This window comes from Meleagris gallopavo, chromosome 4 (assembly GCF_905368555.1).
Source record: "Meleagris gallopavo chromosome 4, MGAL_WU_HG_1.1, whole genome shotgun sequence".
Classification (NCBI taxonomy): Eukaryota; Metazoa; Chordata; class Aves; order Galliformes; family Phasianidae; genus Meleagris; species Meleagris gallopavo.
Window position 1 is genome coordinate 63,765,863 of NC_139407.1, and position 20,226 is coordinate 63,786,088.

The 20,226-nt window shown below is 43.9% G+C and overlaps 1 long non-coding RNA gene across 1 annotated transcript in view; it reads left to right on the forward strand.

Moving 5' to 3' along the window:
- LOC104910907 (uncharacterized) overlaps positions 1-20,226 on the forward strand; it is an 85,501-nt gene that overhangs the window by 3,935 nt on the left and 61,340 nt on the right. Inside the window, exons 2-7 of the long non-coding RNA XR_014883244.1 lie at positions 4,645-4,722; positions 7,318-7,468; positions 8,636-8,938; positions 11,289-11,460; positions 12,112-12,272; positions 19,613-19,752. This is a non-coding gene — a long non-coding RNA (uncharacterized LOC104910907). The remainder of the gene's footprint in view (positions 1-4,644; positions 4,723-7,317; positions 7,469-8,635; positions 8,939-11,288; positions 11,461-12,111; positions 12,273-19,612; positions 19,753-20,226) is intronic.

Genomic DNA, 20,226 nt, shown 5'->3' on the forward strand with positions numbered 1-20,226 from the left:
TCTTATTTTGGACAATCCTATCCAGATCTGGTTCATCTGAAGAGTTGGGCAAATGTTCTTAGACCACTGTCATCTGGGGCAGGGCTCTTTTTGATTCCAAATGTTATATTAGAGTCTGTCTTGGACGAATGAGAAAATGGGGACAGAAACAAGAGGGGAAAACATAGAAATCAATGGAAATAAAGATAAATTTGAATAGGAAAAAGGAAATGCAATACATACCATCATTTAAACCAGAAATTTTATGGCACAGTGTCAGAACTGGAGCAAATGCAAGCTGTCCCACTCTGCATACGTTTTTGTTTGAAACATATACGTATCTGTGATTCTGTGATATTCCTTCTAAAGGAGAGCATTTCTATCAGTTTACCTTAGGGCTAGTGGGAACTGCTGTGAATCTTTGTATCCTATTTGCCAAGAAGAGTTTCCTAAAACTTGAGAAAATAATGTAATTTTGATCTATAAGCAGGAAAGGACTGGAGATGTAAGACTTATTTGTGTATGCATAAAGCTACTTAGGTCTTGAATTCCTTCAGGCTCCTGCCTTCCTTGCACAGTGAGAGCTATTAAAATGGTGGCGATGACCCTGGCACCCCTCAGACAGGAAAGGAGCTGCTCTTCACATTTTTTTTCTTGGCTAATTTATCTAATGCTGTGTTTTCACGAACTACAGCATCCAGACCTAAGCCTCTTCCAAAGTCAGTTGCCATCGTAGCATCAAACTCATTTTTACAGATTCAGATTAACTCCTCTCACTCGAAGAGTTCTTCCCTAGCACATCTGATATAATTTTTCCACCCAGTCTCTTGTAGAGTTGACATCACATAACTGGAGCCAGAAGTACAGCTCTCCAGCAAAGAAGGCACTAGGGCTAGGGAAAAACTTGAATATGCAAGTGGAGCAAGCCTGGGGACAAAAGGTTTCTTAATCCATTTTGTAACTGGCCAGCTGTTGAGCTGCCCTGCTCTCCCCATGGATGCTTATGCAAGCAGGGGGGCTGCAGCAGGGCAGCTGGGCCTCCAGCCAAGCAGTGAGTGAGCTGTGCTTTGTAACTGGGGCTGGCTCATTAGCTGGGATGCTTGATGAGCTGCTGCATATAGCCACGTCGTTGAGGCAGCATTTACCTTTGTCAGATGAAACTTTTGACCCAGTCTTCATCTCTTCACTGCAACAAGGATGGGTTTGTCCAAAACTGGGCAGAGCTGTATAACAGCACTGCTGGGGCAGGGGCAGGTGGCTGGGCTGAACTTAGGTCATGGGCTGTGAGCAGGATGAAGTGTCCCAGGTGAGTCCCTCAGGGCCATCAAGGCAGTGTGTTCAACTTGAAGGCTTTTCAGAGTCATGGAATCATTAAGGTTGGAAACAGCAATAGATCTCCTAGTCTAAATATCAACCCATGCCTCTGACTGCTCTAGACCATGTTGTTCAGTGTGACGTCCACTCTTTTCTTGAATGCCTTCAGGGATGGTGACTCCACCACCTCTTTGAGTAGCCTGTTCCAATACCTCACCACAAGTGAGTAAAATACCTTTTAGAGCTACCTGGAAGCCAGTCCCAGAGCAGGTGAGCTTAGAATACTTCCCCAGCTTCCTACATCCCATAAAATTTTTCAAGATGCCCCATAGACTATTCACGTAAGTGCATCTATTTTCTCCACACCTATTCCCAGAGCTTCCTCAACTGTGCAGAGAAAGAGGTAGAGCAGCAGCAGGAATGACCATGATAAAACGAGGGGCCAGGAGGGAGCATGATGTGGGAAGATGGGTAAGAGCAGCACCTGCAGCTTTCCGATAGCACTGCTCATCCCTTGGCTGTGCCTGTGTGCCCTGGAGCTGCTGCAGGCTCACTGGCTCCCTGCCAGACACTGCTGGGGCATCCGTTGAGTTTCTTATCCTCTCCAGACAGCTGCTGGTGTCCTTTGGCACTTTGGAGCCAATGGCAAAAACTGCCCTTCCTTGGGGTAGATGTGGGAGGAGTATGACTGGCAGCGCATCCAGTTGAAGACCGTTCCTGAAGCTGTTCCTGGGGCTGGGGTGTTGAAATCCTATAAACTTTGAACTGTAAGCACATGTATTAACTGTGAAGCTCAGGTCTTCATTTGTGCAGTTTGGAGAGATGGAAGGAAATGAGAAAAGATGCGTGGGTTCATGGTTGGTATGTTGTGGTGGTGAGATGTTTGTTGGGGAGGGAATGGTCTTGGATGGGCAGATTGGTGAATAGATCTTCAGTGGCAAAAGAAAACAGCAGATCATGGATAAAAATAAATGAAAGAGAACTGTCCTTCAAGATGTTGCACCAGATTTGAGCTGTGTACAACCTGTGAAGGAATTTACCACATTTGGCAGCAGCAGTACTGGTGGGATATGATGGCACTTGCAGGTGTGCAGTGTATTCCCCCATCTTCTTCCCATCTTAAACACTTGAGTTAACTGAATGCATCTTTCACATCTTAGTCCTCTCCCATCTACACTCTGGAGATACTGTTGGGGAGCGACTGCAGAGTGAGCTGCTCTTAACTTGTCATGTGTTTGGACACTCATCCTCCACTTGTCTCTCTGTCACTGGAAAGCTGGTGCTTCTGATAATAAGACTTGCAAAGAGCTGTCTAATTTTAATACCTTCTAAATGTTTAACTGATTCCTGTGGAGAAGGTCCAGGCTAGTAAGAAAATACCATATGCCTCCCTAGGATGTCTTCACCGTCTAGTAGAAGTTATTCACAGGTTTTGGTAAAAATATCTAGAATTACAGTTAGTTCTCTCTTTTTTTTTTTTTTTCCCCCTCACTTTTGATAGTAAAATGGGAGGTCTCATTAAAGAAGAAATCTAGTATTTTCCTAATGAAGTGACCAGATGAAGAAAATTAATGATGACCATAGTATGTCCCAGCCTTGACCCTCCATGCAGCAGTCTGTGCTTTCCAGTCTGGGAGTAATCCAGCCTCCTGGCCATCATTTTCTTACACAGGGGATAGAAATATCCATTTTTCCAATGACAGGACTGCCAGGATGCTCCTGGGCTGTGGATGGCAAGAGAAGACCTTCTCCAAGATGACGTGTTTCCTGTTGATTCCTGTCTGGGTACTATGCAATGCACACAGTTTACACAGCTTATGTTTTGCTCTGGGGCTCAATTTCCACCCCAGGGTCAGTATTGAGTCCCCTGCTCCATCTAACCATTAGAGCTGCACCTTGAAGTCACTAACCGAGCCTACAACAGAGCTGGCCATGGATTTCAGTTGAAGCCTTTTAACGGCCCCACTGTGCTGCATTGTTTTTGTGGGTGTCTGCACCTTTCAAGCAAGCTCCAATTAGAAGAGGGGGGAGAAGAGAGGAAGAGAGAGAGAAATAAACAGAGGCAAAACGATTCAGCTCTCAGCAAATCCACAGCCTGTTTATGGGACAGATGGAGTCACGCAGCAAATGGCTTTGCTGCAGCATGGCCCCTGAGCAGGTGGGTATTTTGGAAGTGATGAGCAGTTTACCCCCTTAGTTAGCAGCCATGCAGGCTCACAGCAGACATATGTCAATAACAGCTCTGGTTGGTTCCTGCTGTCACAGCAATCGGAACTTGCTTACTCCTGCCCACCTGCTCTCTAAAGAAATTGCTGGAATCAAAACAAACAAACAAGAAGTTACTGACACTTGTTGCGTTAGAAGGACAAATGAGGGCTCAGAGACACATGGGTATTATTTCACTTAAGTACTAATTGCTGAATGCCTTTCGTTAAGAGACCATCGTGGTCGTCCCAGCAGTGTTTTGAACTTATATGCAGATGGGCAGATGGCCTTTGCTGTAATACAGGCAGATGCATCTAACGTTACAGATGGATTATTATGTTGATTTGTCACTGAAAGAAAAACTTATTTCACAATAGGGCATTCGTTTGAGCATGGTTCTTTCTCAAGCTTCTATTTCACCTCTGTATTGCTGGTTTTCACTCCATGAAAAAAAGTTCTCAATCAGCAACTAGCATTTCCCCTTCTGTGCTACAAAAAGAGAAAGAAAAAAACTTAAAGAGCCTGCCTAAGAGTAAGGTGGTCCTTTTGGGAACCTGAAAGATGTATTTTAACTTCAGACCTGGAGGCAGGCCTGGAACAGGCTCCCAAGGGCAGTGGTCACAGCACCAAGCATATTGGAGTTCAAAAAGTGTTTGGACAGTGCTCTCTGCCATAAGGTTTGGATTTTGAATGGTCCTGTGTGGAGCCAGGATTTGGACTCAATTCATCCTTGTGGATCCCTTCCAACTCAGGATATTCTGATTCTTTGGAAAGTGATGTTTACTCTTTATCTCTCTGAGCCAATCTGGTTCCTGGAGCATCTCCCATGTGAGCAAAGGCTGAGTAACCTGGGTCTGTTCAGCCTGGGGAAAAGAAGACCAAGAGGGGATCTGATCTGATAAACGTTTATAAATATCTAAAGGGAGGTAGAACTTCTTTATGGTAAGAGTGACTGGAACAGGTTGCCCAGACAGGTTGTGGAGTCTCCATCTATGGAAACATTCAAGACCTGGCTGGAAGCCTACCTGTGCAACCTACTGTGGAGAACCTGCTTTAGAAGGGGGGTTGGACTTGATGATCTCTTGAGGTCCCTTCTAACCCCTGAGATTCTGTGATTCTGTGAAACTGAACTGTGGTTTTTCCTAGGTCAAGTCCTCAAGCATCACTGGGTTAGAAAGGAGATTCGAGACAGACACAGGAAAGGGAACCAGTTTGAAGCTAAAGGTAAGCTGCCCTAAAGATGTTGTTTGGGCAACAAGCAGCAGCGTGGCTGTGGGACTGATAGACAGGGGTCAAAATGCAGGTATTGCTATCATGAACGTGGTACTTTCACAACAAATACTAAGATGATAAGTTTTTAAAGATTGCTTGGTATCTTGTCTTGCTATTTGAAAGGCCAGCTCATGACTGTGCATTGTGGATGCATAGGCAATGTGAAGGCTGTCCTATATCCAAGAGGAACAAGACAAGGAAGCAGGTGGATGGTTGAATGGTGGCCAACCATTGTCTCCCTGTACTGATGCCAAAACTTGCTTCTGGCTACTGTTGTGGTGATCTTCCTGGGTCGTATGTTTTGCCTCTGTCTTGTCAAAGCTGCTTCCTTTCCCCAGGACATTCCTTCTTGGGACACTGGAGCAGAGTGAGGAGAGCCAAGGGACAGCCTGTAGCACCACTACTACATTGTAGCTGTGTCAAGAATAGCTCTGTTTCAAAAAAAAAAGAGAAGAAAAGGAAGGGAAAGAACTCGCTAAAAAAAATTTGCAACTTATGCTTGATGTTAATATCTTGGTATTTAATTTTTATCCATCAGAGAAATAGATCTCCTGCTGCTTATCTCCCCTGCCTTTTTAAGTCAGTGTTGTCATCCCGAGCACAGCTCTACCACAAGTTTGGCCAAAAAGAGAAAAGCAAACAGAAGATGAACATGGAGATAAGAAATCTGAAACTACATGCGGCAGCAGCAGAAAGTCCCAAAATTAAGAGCAGAAATTTTCCCTGAGATATGTGCCACAGCCACAGCTGAGATATGTGCCACAACCATTGTGTCACACTCCAGTAACAGTCTGTCCTGAGATCACACCTTTTCTCTCACGTTGTATGAGGTGTGATTTAACACACCCCCTGCTTCAGGACAATCTGACAAGTTAAAAATCAATGATGCTTCTCCAAACAGAGGAGGATGTTGTGTGTCAAATGCTGAAAATGGACCTCAAGTGATGGCTTAGGTTTGCCAGCTGTTACCTGAACAGTTATGCCATTCACCTGTGCTTGATGCAGGACTTCAGATGTGTCTGTTCAATCACTAGCAGTCTGAGTGTCTGGTTCACAGCTTGTTTGAGTGATGCAGTCTCGATGCTTGATGCCCACTAGTACCTACATATTAATGCTGTTTTGTAGGGATGGGAGCTTTTGGGAGCCTCAAAACATGAGCCTGCATGTAAGGGAGATCTCTGATAAAGAAGCGGAATACTTATCTATGGCTGCAGAACAAACAATCAGAGAAGCCAGCAGAATTTAAGATAGCAATACACTAAATACTGGGAAAAAATCGTTGCATAACATGAAGTAGCATTATGCAACACAGGGAATGGGATATAGCACTTAAAGCAGAAAATGACCTTTTGGTTTTAGTTTCTGTATGAAATCAACTTTCATTATGCAACAGTTGACCTGTCCATAAAATAGGGTAGTTGATATTTATCCATGTCTCTGGCATGTGAGTCATTAATTAATATTGACAAGGCAGTTGGAGGTCTTGGGATGAATGACTTTGCAGGTACAGAGATATCCATTGGAGTTTCCTCACTGCCAGACATAACGCAACAGCCAGTGCGGCCACATGTCTGCATACGACCACATGTGGTCATAATCAGCTTTCTCAAATGAACAGCATGGTTTTGAATAGGAAAGACACACAATCCATGGATAGTTAATTAACCTTACACTGAATTGCCTTATGCCTAGGAGATATGTTCATGCTATGGATGTGTTTGTCATATTCAAACAAGGAAATGATGTCTGTATTGGCCATGAGATATCATGGTAGATGACTACTGTGGATCTTCTTGGCCTCAGTTTCAGTGAATCTGTGCATCCTTTCACAGCTTAGAAATGTGTTTGCTTAAGTACACCAGCTATACCCAACAACACCATCGTCAGAGGGCCCTCCAGCTGTCTGATGCTGACAGTGTGATGTTGCCCAAGCTCTGTTGGACTCTTCACAAAGGAGTAATGCTGTAGGCAGGGGAAGCTGTTTGGAGCAAGGTTTGGTAGGAGAGCTCTGCCTTCAGCATCTGCCCTTGTGACTGTCATGACCTGATTTTTTCAAAGAGCTCAGCACTCTGCTTCTAAGTTCTGGGGGGAAAATGGGCCATTTATTTGCTGTGCCTAAATGAGATTTGAACTAATCCTTGAAAATCTGGCCCAAATATTTCTTCTGTCATTGAAAGGAAGGAAAAATCCCAACTCTTTGAGGAAGCTCTGGTGTCTTTGTTATCTGAGACACAGCCTTTGAGAATTCTCACATCTATATTTTGCTGAGAAGCAGTGAGAGCATCATTCCATATGGCTCAGGAAAACAAGGCAGTCAAAGCAAAGATGGAGGGAATTTTAAGACTGCAGTGATAAGATCTTCTGCAGAGTTTATAGTGACCTCGCTGCTTTGCATTGTGACTTAGCTGTCTGCTTTTTGAAAAACATAGAGTGATACAAATCAGGATTTGTGAGGGAAACAAACAGCCCACCCATTCAAGAGAAAAAAAAGGCATGAAACCTGGATCTTGCTGACAGCTTGTTGATGTTTCTGTGCTCTTTCTGTAGGAAGGAGACCCCCAGCTCTCTGTGAAGGACAGGCATGAGCTGGCATCGAGTCAGAACGTCCTTGTGAAGGTGGGAGAGAACTGGAGTGTGGGGGTTCTTCTGCCTTTGAAACCACCTTTGTGTGAGTAAGAATTGCAGCTGTCCTGAAGAGGTACGTTGGTGCTTAGCAGAGATGAGAGCATGCAGTTTGCAGCTAAACTAGGAGATGAGTAGGTGTCTGAATCGTTTTCTGCATATATCCAGGTCAGAATGGGAAAAGGAGATTTTCTCCTCTGATGCCTGTAAGGTCCAGAGGCAGCATCTACAAAGCACAGGTTATGTTCATATTCAGTAGGGTCCCATCTGGCCTGGCTGAGGTCTGCCTTTTTCACATCAACTATAGCCTCCATCCTACTTTTCTCCTTGCAGAATCCCAATTTCCAAGCTGTTGGGCTGACTGCACAAAGGGAGACGCTGGCTCAGCGTGTTAAGACCACACTGAACATTTATAGCATAGAATGAAAAAGTAAAGGTGAAATGTGCAGCCCAGGGCTCTGGGTTCTTTCTTGTGAGCTCCTGGGAATGGAATTTTTGCCCATTGGACTTGAGCTGCTCTAAAAAGCACAGAACAAAAGCTGATCTTAAAAGTGATCCGCAAAGGAATAAATGGCAGGCACCTCTTTGTTATTCATGTATGGCACTCAAAGAGCACTTGAAATGGTTGGGATTTTCAGCGGACATTTTCTTTATTTATTTATTTTTATTCTTCTTGGGTTTTGGGGGGGGTTGGTGTTTGTGACCCAGGAGCAGAAATATATTATGGCTGGCTGGGAAACCCATGCAATTGGTGACATCAGGAGACACATGTGAGTGAAACAGGCCTAAAAGGGAAAAGCCAGGCGTCTGGGACTGCGATATTCTCCAAGAGGCAGCCTGGCCTTTGTCTTTTACTTAATTTTATTCCTGCCTGCCCTGTGCTCCATGCCACATGATTTATGCACTGAATCATGCTCAGCAGCCGTATTCACAAGCTGGCACAAATTTATTTTTGTCTGCTGGCCAATTACACCAACTGCCTCAACTGTTGTTTATTTTCTTCTGTTGCATCCTCTTGAGTTACCATTAACAGTGTCGCTTTTGAGTAAAGATGGGCTTTTTGGCAACAGGGCCTGTCGGCCTGCCAAACTAATGGACCATGTATGTTATCTAACAAGTCAAAAGGGCTCCAATTTCAAGACAGCCTGCAGTTGTTGTGGCCACCTGCAGTGCACTGACAGGGGTGTAGGCCACTGACCGTGTGGGACGTGTCACCCTGGCTCAAGCATGTCCTTTGGTACAGATTGCCTTTAGGAGAGGATGTGTATGGGCTTTGCTATGGAGAACAACAGCCGTTCTGTGGCTGATAGCTTAACACTGGGATGAAGAGCACTCCACATGTGGCTGATCTGGATGGAGGCTGCTGCAGTCGCCAGAGCAGGACCCAAGCATGGATGATCCTGAGAAACCTACATAGCGACAGCCCCTGGACTCCCCTGGCTGAGAAGAGATTAATTTAAACAGCCTGAAAAGTAGCAAAGGGAAAAGTCGTCTTTCATGAGATGGAACTGTGACTGTCACTTTCTGAGGGACAACCCTGTACCAGGTGTGCAAGCTAGCATGTGGTCCTAGCCTTAGCAAGATCCTTTGAATATGCAGGCCCCGATTCCTTCTCCTCCAGTTCCTTATCTTAGCTTGTAAAACATCCTGCATATGGCCAACAAGGCTATTTGTGTCTCGCTTACATGCAAATGTGGAGCCATCTCTTTACAAATCACCACTGACTTGCAAAATCCTCCAGCCCTCTGCTGCCTTACTGTCTTTGTGGTCACATGCGCCCTATTTGCTGCAAATAGGATGGTGGTTTACTGCAAACCTTGGAGAAATGTCAGTCCATCAGCAGAGATAGCAGGGTACTGGAGGACTACAGCCTGCGTGGGTCACAGCTACAGCTGAAATGGCACCAGGCATAGATCAGGTGCCCACACTAGGGGTTTCAGACCACAGCCTGCATTTGTAGGGCAACTGGGAGGAAAATGTTGTCTTGTTGGTCAAATGAGCAACATTGATGCTCACAAATATTCTCCATATTGTTTCATGAGGAAGGCTTGTATGTTCACATTTACACCTTGGAAGATCATTTCCAGGGCATGGCAATGAGCACATTTTAGCTGGACATTTTGAACAGAAGGGTGCTGGGTTGGGGAGCATCCTTTAGAGCCAGATGGGGATCCTAGTGGCCAGGTGGGCTCAGAGGCTCTGTACTGAACTGTAGGGACAGTGCTGCCTAAAGGACTGCATTGTGCCGGGCCTGAAGGCTTGTAGGAGAAAATGGAGACACACCATGGCTGAATGTTTTGGTCAACATGTAGTCTCTCCCTCTTGCCAGACTCAGAATCTGTACCAGAGCTCCTAAAGAACAGAGCTCATGTGCTGATCCTCTCTGAGCTGCACTCTGCAATCAGAGCTCTTGGAGTAGATCCAGAGGAGTGCCACAAAGATGATCAGAGAGCTGAACTGCCTCTCCTATGAAGAAAGGATGAGGGAGCTGGGCTTGTTCAGTCCAGAGAAGAGAAGGCTCTGGGGAGACCTCACTGCAGTCTTCTAGAACTTAAAAGACGCTTACAAGTAGGAGGACAAGCAGGAAGTGAGGCTACTCACTGTAGCAGCAGAAAATCGTCCTCCTTTTCCCAGATGAGTAAATAAAGGAGCTGCTCATGGAGCAGAGTTCTTTCAGAAGCTCTGCTAAATCTGCATCTTGCTCTGCAGGTTATTTGGATCCAGAGGAGGGCCACAGAGATGATCAAAGGGCTGGAGTACTTCTCTTATGAAGATAGATTGAGGAAGTTGGTCTTATTTAGCCTGGAGAACAAAAGGTTCCAGGGAGACATCACTGTGGCCTTCCAGTTCTTGAGGGGAGCTTTAAAAGCGGGAAGGAAACTGACTTTTTACTGATAGTCTGATAGTGACAGAAGAAGGGGGGATGGCTTTAAACTAAAAGAGGGGAAATTTAGGTCAGAAGTTAGGAAGAAATTCTTTACTCAGAGGGTGATGAGGCCCTGTCACAGGCTGCTTAGAGAACTGAAGGTGCTCCATCCCTGGAGATGCACAAGGCCAGGTCGGATGGGGCTTTGGGCAGCCTGAGCTGGTGGGGGCATCCAGACCACGGAAGGGGTGTTGGGACTGAATGGGCTTGAAGGTCCCTTCCAACCTAAGCTGTTCTAGGATTGTGTCTAAAGCTGATCCTACTTCTAGAGATCCAAACCCAGCACCCTACACACTTGCTTATATTGCAGGAACAAGGGCTCTACCAGCACCTCAGCAAGTGGAAAGGGGAGAGTCTTCCTATGACTCTTCAGCAGCATGTTTGATGTTTGCAGGCCAAAAGTGTTCACATGTGAACATGGCGAGCGGCTCAGCAGCTGAGAGGTGTCAGCGTCTCGCTCTCTTTGAACCACTTATGCAAGAAACCCCTCACATGGTTACTGCCTGGCTGTCAGCTTGTCACCACACCGTGCTAGGCCACTGTGCTGCAGAACAGCAGTACCGTGCTTCTAGACGTGCTGCTGATACCACAACATCCTTGACCAGGCTGGTGCATGCCCTGCATCCTCTGAGGTGGTTTCAGGGTGTGTTTGTCTTCAGACAAAAACCAATGCTCTGCATGCCTCCAGAGAGGGTCTGCTGTCTGCTAAGTGAGAGGCAGGATGTGCAAGCAAAGTCAGGCCTGGTGTCACCAAACCCAGACTCATTTCCTCCTCCTGGTGCTCAAGGCTGTCTGGAACAGAGGTTGGACCTGAGAGTCATTTGTAGCCCTCAGCAAGCTTCTCATAAACAGGAAAGAGCGCTGTGGGGAGGATGACAAGACAGCAATCAGTTCTGCTTTGTCTTTTGTTCTTCCCCTCCTCTTTTGTCTTAAGATTAACAATGCCTTGTTTGATTTGTTGCACGGACAGCTGCCAGATGGAAGTAAAACTGTCCTTCAAGAGGGTGGCAGTCCTTAATGGAACAGTCATGGCTTCATCCTGCCTGCAGCTGTGGAAATGCCACCTATTGGGCCTGCTCCTGGCCTGCAGCCGCTGTGCTTGAGGAAGTCTGCATGCTGGAGGGGAGGTCCTAGAAATGCTAGTAAGTGACAAGGACCTTGGGCTCTTCGCCTGGGTCGTGTTCTCTTCCTCAGACTTTACAGCTCACAAGAGGGAGGGAGCCTTCCTTACTAGGGCATCAGACAGTGTGCAGGGTGTTATCTCAGCCCTGTGACAGCTCATTGTTTGGTCTCCTTCTGTAATGTCGCTGCAATCAAGGGGAGAGAAAACTTTTGCTTTCTGATTGTTCTCTCTATTTTTTTGTTTGGTTGGTTGGTTGGTTTTGGTGTTTTTGGTGTTTTGTTTTTTTTTTTTTTGCTGCAGCCCCCTGTGCCTGCTGGTATCTTCCCCAAGTGCCTGAAGATGATTGGGAAATAGTCCCTTCTTGAGTCCCATTATTGAGGCTTGTCCTGCTGTGGAGGGTGATTGGTCTCCATGGCAGGAAGCTGCTCTCTCAAAGCAGATCTCTTCAAAATTAAAGAGAAGAGTTAGTTCTCTTCTGCGTAGTCCATTCCTTACGCTTTGCAAATTTTCCATTGAAAATAGGGATGGCTGAGCTGGTGTGATGCACTTCATCCTGTGTAAGGGAGGCATGGCCTAGTGATAAGGACACCCAGCTGGACCAAGAAGTAGGAGCCAGGTCTCTGTTGTATTCCCAGATTACTAAGACTCATTTTTCTCCACTTCTTTCTAGCTCCATGAGTCTGCCTTTTGTGACTGCCTGTTGGGTCAACCTCAGCAAGACAAGCCTGGACCCAATAACAACAGTGTCCCCCTGGTTAAGTCACCTTCCTGCAACATGGGGAGTTAAATCCTTTCCAGATGGCGGAGGAACTTCTATTTCTCATATCATGGGTGAGCTGCTGCTAGTGAGCAGTACTGTGCAATGCAGCTTCTAGTGGCTATTTTCAGGTACTTTAATGCCTCAGCTGACTTTTTGTAACTTATCTTTGACATGGGGATGCACCAGCAGAGTTTCCTGATTCCTCCTTGGCAGCTAAAATAGCAACAAAAACAGCATGGAAGTCTCCATCCTTCCACACCTCCCCCTGACCCCAACAGAGGTGTGTGAGGATTTAGATTTGTTACATGCCTACAAGGCACTCAGCTCAGCTCAACAGGCTCATCACAAAGTTATTATAGCCTGTGTGCTCCTCAGTGGATATGAAGTGGTTAATGACTGACTTGTAAAACTGCTCTGTGCATGGGTGAACTGTGTAGGTGTTTTCAGAAACAGCTGTGCCAGTTTCCCCTGTCAGGATGGGCTTGGGGGCTGGCCAACTTTCCTGTCACTCTCTCTTTGTGTGATTGAGTTTTGGTTTTTGAAATCCGTCAGGTAGAACTGAAAGTCAAAAATTGAAAACTTGAAAAGCTGAGAGTTTTTAGTATTATTTCAGAGCTTGATTTGTTTTGCAGGATTCATCATTGTGAATACCATTGTTCTAGAACTCTGTCAGATGATGAAATCAACCTACTACTGCTAAGAAGCACCAATTTGTAACATAAACACTGATTATGTCAGGAGTAGAAGCCCAAATCCATTTAGATGATGCTCATCAAAGATCTCTGTGGTCAAGATCTATGGTCTATATACAGTGTCTGGAAAGCTGGGCTTGAGTATGTGTAGGAACTACTAAATAGGCCATTTTGACACCCTAGTTTTCGATGTCCTACATCATAACTCCTACAATGCATTTAGTAGCTTGTGTGAAAGTCTCTCTAGAAAGTACTGTCTTCATTCTGCTGAAAATGCATTTGTACATTGAAGCCTCTGGCAGGTGCCCAGGAGATTTGCAAGAAACATGTAAATGTGGCACTGAGGGACGTGGTTAGTGGGCATGGTGGGGATGGATTGATGGTTGGACTAGATTACCTTAGTGGTCTTCTCCAACCTAAATGATTCAGTTATTCTTTACAGCCACGTATGGTCAAGACCTGGAGAAATCTCTTCTAGGTCAGAGAAGTGGACTGCTATTACCTCAGTGGACTCATTTCCTGAGGACAGTAACAGGTGAGATAGATTTTGTGCACCACATCCAACACAGCACATGCAATACGGTTTGCTGTCTGCTGTTCTCAATACCCAGACTTTGTTTTACAAGCTATTGAATCTGTCACGTCCCCCTGATGCTGATATTTTAGGAGAAACTAGAGGCTTCTAGAATCATTTGTTCCCATACAAAACTGGAAATGAGTTTCCACCCACTGTTACTATTTATAAGCAAGTAGTAACAGCATTAAACTAGAATCCCTGCTGTTCCTGATGCTACTCAAAGAATACATGATTGTTACTGTCCCATTACAGGTTCAGTGGGTGTGAATGGTGCAGCTCATTTTGAACCATTTCTTGTTTATTCTTATCACACTTGAATACCTGTGAGTCAGAGGTCTCTGGCTTTTTTCCTCCTCTCAGTCTACATTTACAGTCCAAAATGGTGGGGTTTCTGGTAGATCTTGTCACTTCTATGTAATTTGGCATTTCAGAATGAAATACCTAAATGAACTTAGGCTGCTAATTGCCCTGTCCTCTGTGCTTGTTACGGGTGACATCTGGGCACATTGGTATGAGTTGTGAACAGTCATGCTTTTGGCAAAGAACCTAAGCCAGAACTAGAGGAAATGAAATCTACAGATAGAAGAGTGTATTTCTGATGCCACTGCAACCAGGGACCCATCCATCCCTTAGCTTTTTTTTTAAGATGAATTGTTGATTCAACTACTTGGCAGTTGGGTGCCATTTTAAACCTTTTGCTATCTTCTTATTGAGAAAATTGACTAGGGCTGTCTAAAATTTTCAATTTCCTTTTTATTTTCTTTGCCCTGCACTGGTTATTCCTATCATTCTCTTTTTCAAAGTGATTGAGCTAGAATTTTCAGACGATTCCTCACAATGGCTCTAGTTCTTTTCCTTTCTACGCATGGCTACTGTGGTTTCTCCCAGATAGATTAATTCGTGCTTATTGACCCTTCATTTTACCAGTCGTTTCATTGCCTGGTCACTCAGCATAATGTCACAGTTACTCATATTCAGACTCAGATCTGAAAATCCAGGATAACTTACAGCAGCTGGTCACTTGATCATTTCATTGCTCATCCCTTTTCCAGATCACTGTGATGGTAGTAAACAGAAGAAATTCAGTATAAATTCTCAGGAGCTTTCTTCTCCCAGAAGCTTATTATATGTGTTATATATGTACACACAAAAATTGTACACATAGAAACATATGCATGTGTATGTACCTGCATTATTATATGTATGTGTGCATATATATAATTATTTATACCAATTTATAACTTCCTGTATTTCATTCTAATGAGTTTATGATACATCATGACAATAATTTCTTTAAGAACCTTTACTGGGAGAGAGAATTCAGCTGTCTGTGTTTTTCAAAAACTGGGTGCAGTGAATCAATAAAACAGCTCTGGCGCTCATGTCTGACAATCTAGAAATATCTGATGGATTTGTGAGGTATGGCTTGTCTTTATAAAAGCTATGTTGACTTCCACTGACCAATTGATCGATTGAACTATCTACTTCACACGGATACAATCCCACACTGAAAGCACTACTGTTGCAACAGCAGGCCAGACCAACTCTACTGTTGTCTGGCTGAGTCTTGAAAACACCCAAGGGTGGAGTTTTTACCTCCCCTCCAGATACGGGTCGCAGAGCTGCACCATACACCTCCAGAAAAAAAAAAGTGTGTCCTGATGGCCAATCTGAGCTTCCTAAGTGCAATCTGGCAACCTCTTTTTCTACCCTTTATTACTGTTCCTCTCTTGACTTTTCACCACTGCCAACAAGAATTTGATTCCATTATTTATCGCTCTTCTTCAAGTAGTTTGATTTTTGGAGACTCTCCATCCTTGACAATATTGACAACTGGAGCAAACTGCTCTGAAGTTGAGTCCTCTATTCTGAGCAGAGCTTAGAGTAGGGGTTTACAGAAACCCTTTCCAGCCTGAATTATTCCATAATTTTACAGTCAGGCTGGACTCCAGTTTCTCCTCAAGGGAAGTCCAAGGTGATGTGTTAGGAGGTATCATCTACTATATCTTGGCGCTCCAGATATAGTTTGAAAATTTCCAAGACATGTATTCTTGAGTATCCTTGGCATCATGGAGCAAAGTGAGCAAAACAGCACAGGAAGCGCTTTTCAAGCATTTCCTCCATGCATTCAGTTGATATGCCAGTCTTAAGAAAGAGGTTGTAAACTGATATTCTGCCACTGTCTCGAGTTGTTAGTCCATTTTTTTGGATTCAGTGCTTGGTAGAATAAAATGGTGATTGGAAAACAAAGCTCGTGTCAGCCCTTACCAGCAGAGCATTCTTTTGAAGGTAAAGAGCTGGAAGGCAGCATGGTAGTAATAATGAATCCTATCAGAGCCAGCAGCAAAACACTTAAATGCTGAAATAATTCAGCATCTGCTGAGAGCAAGAACTATCCATATAAAAGACACTAATCTGTCATAGACTTTAAAGCTAGAAAGGATTATGATGATCTTTCACTCTAACCTACATAATTCAGACCATAAGATATCATTTCACATCTAGCTCTTATCTTCCAAGTGAGCTTGAAAAAGGCATCCACTCTTGACTGAAGTACTGACAGTGATGAAGATTCCACCCTATCTTTGGGAGATGATGGTAAGATTAGTTATCCTGACAGTTATGAAAAATACAGTCTATTTCAGTGCTTTGTTTCAGCTTTCATCTACTGGCATTTGTGATGCTTTTTACTGAATTATGTGCTTTTCTACTATCAGGAAGTTTGGCTTCCAAGAGCAATTTTGACCAGCTTTCTTACCTTTTTCAGTGTGTGGTCAAAGCCTCAGAAGGACCCAGAAGAACTATTTCTGGCTGGGTTGTAGACATTTCAGATAACCTTGACCTTAGCTTGTTTCTGCTAATGGTGATCCTCTGTAGAACTGAGATAATGATACTTCCCTCCCTCTCACAGGTGTTGGCTGGGAAAAAAAGACCATTAACATTTCTCACATGCTATAGTGGGAGGAAAATATTGGGTCACACGGAGATCAGAGGCTGGATATTGCATTCCAAGATGTGGTTTAGTGCAGCAATCTTATCTACTGGAAACTGAAGTCCTCTCAAATTGCTGCAAGATATGAGCTGCAGTTTCATATGTGGATAGTGGTGCTCTGAATCAAAAGACAATATCTGAAAACATTTGTCTACAGTGGTAGTTGGATATCTGTGAAAGAGAGAAGATATTTGGGGACAGTAAGGGATAATTGCTTTCTTTGTAGAGGACTCCGGGATAAGGTAACGTAGACCAAGTGAAGAGTATTTCTCATAGCAAAACACTTACCAAGATGTAAAAACAGAAGCTCATCTATTCGATTCAGTTCATCTGTCTACTCTAAATGGAGCGTTTATTTGTAATGGAGCCAGTGGTCTCAGTTATCAGCCATACCTTTTACAGTCAAAGCCTAGACCAAAATAGCTCCCAAGTCCTTCTGATTTTCTATTTTTGTCAGTGATCTGCTTAAATGCTGAGGACACACAGACCAATCTAATTGGCTAAGCATCAGTGCTAGAGGAGTGGATCACCTCCCTATATTTAAAATGAACATATATATGATGTCCTTGAGGTGGGAGAGCAGGGGTACCTCATGCTGCCAACTGCTGAGTCATGGCTGAAAACCAAGGAAGATGAACCACTCAGCACAATGCTGGTGTCTCCCATACTGTTGCTCTGTGGTGCTCAAGATGTGAAGCGCTACGTTGGGATGAGCTGAGACAGAAGATGATCTGCCTGTTTTGCCTCCTGTGCTAGGGTCAGCCTTTTTTCATCCCTGGTGACCAAGTCTGGATGGAGCTTTGCTGATGATGGGGAATGACTCAGTGGTATGAGACTCCCCTCAGTCACGTGTCAGGGAGTAGGTCTTTGCTTATAGATCAAATAAGACCTTCAACTGAAATTCAAAGGAGGTTTTTCCTGTGGTTCACTGTTTTCTGTTATACATCAGTGATATAGATGGCTTTATTTTCTAAAGTCCAAAATGCATGTGATGCTGAGCTGATATTTAGGCTAAAAATCAATAGCTCATTTTCATACACAGGGACTGAAAGACTAATTCATTTGGCTCTCTTCTTTCCCCCTGACACGTTATCATAAACAGAGATGCCTCCAAGTCTGTATGACAAAAATCATTTATCCTCTATGGTAAAAACAAATACTGAAACAGAAATCTGAGCCTAGTTCTAGATTATTCTGGGTCAAGTGCTTTGGTCAAGTGCCTTATATAGTTGCTTTGTAGTATTTGCTGGTTCACAAAGAGTAATTCAGCATTAACATGTTAAGTCAATAAATTTCCTCTCTTCTGTGTCTGTTTTTACATAGCAGCTGAAACTGATGAATCCTGCGATGGAATCATCAGTGGGAATGAACAGTACAAGATGCATGTCTGGGAGCTTTTGGGATGAGTTGTGCTAAGTGACGCTGGGTGCTATCAGTCATGTCTTTGTTTGGAGACCGCATGCAGTCCATACAGAATTACTTATGGAAAAACAAAGTCACAGGGCCTGATGCTGGTAGTTTGGCCACAGCTTCCAGCCCAGGCCACGACTGGCCATGGCAAAAACAACAAATTCTTTCATGTTGTTATGTATTTAATTACATAAACACTGGGGAACTCAAGTCTCAGCCCAGATCTCTCTTGAGTAATAATTACAAAGACTGCTTTGGCAAGATCATATGTAGCTAGAATTGGCTGTTGGTGTTTTCTCCCTTTCCCTTTTTTAAATAGATGTTTCCAAAGAGAAAGCCTTTGTAAATGAAATTACTATTTCCTTTCACAAGGTTTTGAGGAAAAAAATGAAAGGTTCCGGCATTTTCCCACTCACCCACCCATCTTGGATTTCATTCAGATATGCTGTGCTCATGACAATATTTTGGCTTTGACAAATGGGAAACTTTTGGATGTCATTGTGGAATATAGGTGTGTTGTGTCGCTTCCTTTTTATGAGGACATATCCTATGATTTTTTGCTTTGTTCTCTTTTGGGATATTTTTTGTATCAGATTAACAATATACTGCAGAGTATTTTAATTTTTTACAGGCACTTTGGTGTTTTTTACAGGCACTATACAAAAATATTGTTTCTCAGGCTTCTAAAAGCTCTGCTTCTGAAACATGACAAAAAAAGTATATCAAAATGGATAATAACCCTCGATCCTTGCCATGTAGAAACCCAAGCTCATCTGCAAACTAAGCACCAAGCGCTTATTTTACAGCATGACCTTTCCTGGTGCTTCCCGACTCATCATTCCAATGGCATTAGTGCAGTTGGAATGGAAATTTTGGTTTCATTTGATTATATGATACTGGGAAAACTCTTGTGGCATCACTAGTTTGAATTTAACAGTACAAGCTTGGTCAATGGGCTGCTTCATTGCTTTCTATCTGTCATGTAGTTGAGGAGCTCTGAGCAACTGTGTCCTCCTCTCCTGTCTCAAGAAGGGAAAAGCATTTGCTTTCTCTCAGGAAAAAAAAAAGAAAAAAAGTGTTTGTGAAGTTAGGTCTCTTTGAGAACAACTTTGTTTTTAACTCAGCCCTTATTTGTACTGGAGGAATTACATTGTCTTGTGTTATGCAATAATTAGACAGCATGCAAATCCCAGCTCTTCCTGGGAATGTTGGATTTGCCCCATTAGCAACTTCCATGCATTTTTTCTGGCCTTTTCCATGCAGTGATGGCTGGGTGCCCCGGCAGACTTTGAAGTCATGGGATGTTCTGGAGGGATGTGTGGTCACCAGGGGAACAGAAATAAGTCTGGGCTGTGGATCGAATTCAGGTTGCCTGGTGTGACTGGGAAAAGCACGGTGTGCAAAATGATTTAATTTAAATTTAGAAGCAGTGTTGTGGCTGGAAAGGGCTGATGAGAACTTGGCACTCACCTCCTCAACTCACCCTGTCTCCTTCCACAGAAGGATTGTTGGCCTCCAAACAGAGCACTGCTGGTGTATAGCCTAAGCAAGCACCCTTTAAACTACATTTTTGCTTTTGTAAACTGTTTTGGTAAGTCATTTCTTAGCATCCAGAGCAGTCTTTATGTACCAGTGCTCTAGAGGAATGGAGGAGACTCTGTTCCACTGAGTGGATGATGAACCTGTGTGAGCTGCCATGGCTGAGCTGTTATCATCTGCATTTGTGTCTTCACACTCCAGGTAACAGATGAAACCAGTTGGGTTGATCTACCTTCTGCTAAACCAGTACCTTCAGTGCTACAAAGGCACTCTGTGATACACAGGAACCAGTCCCATCTTCGCCTTCTCCTTGGTCTCTGCCAGCCCTCTCCATGGACAGGGTAGGTGAGATCTGGGCTTATTCTCACTGTCCTCATCTTGGCATCACTTCCAGGCTTGTCCCTCTCACATCAAACCCTACCATTCACCTGCAGGAATGTGCTGCCTTCAATTGGCTCTAGTGCAACCTTAGGACACATACCTGCTGCAGGGGAAGTGAGAAATGGATGTCATTGTCGACAAGAGCTGAAGACTGTCATCTCCTAACAGCTCTTTCCAGTGCTGATATGTTTGCTTTATTTTGGGCAGCAGACTTGATGACCTTTTGATTTTGCATTAAAAGCTGCTTTTTTTTTTTTTTTTTTTTTTCCCCTCCAGTTTAATAGGGGAAAAATGATGTATCTTTTAAAAAGCTGACTATTTCATGAAGCAACAACCTGGCATTTTTTGCCTCTGCCAGTTTGTGTCCACCAGGTTTGACATTTGCTTTCTACCCTCTGTAATCAATTGCAGTGCATTGCACCCTGAAGAGAGGA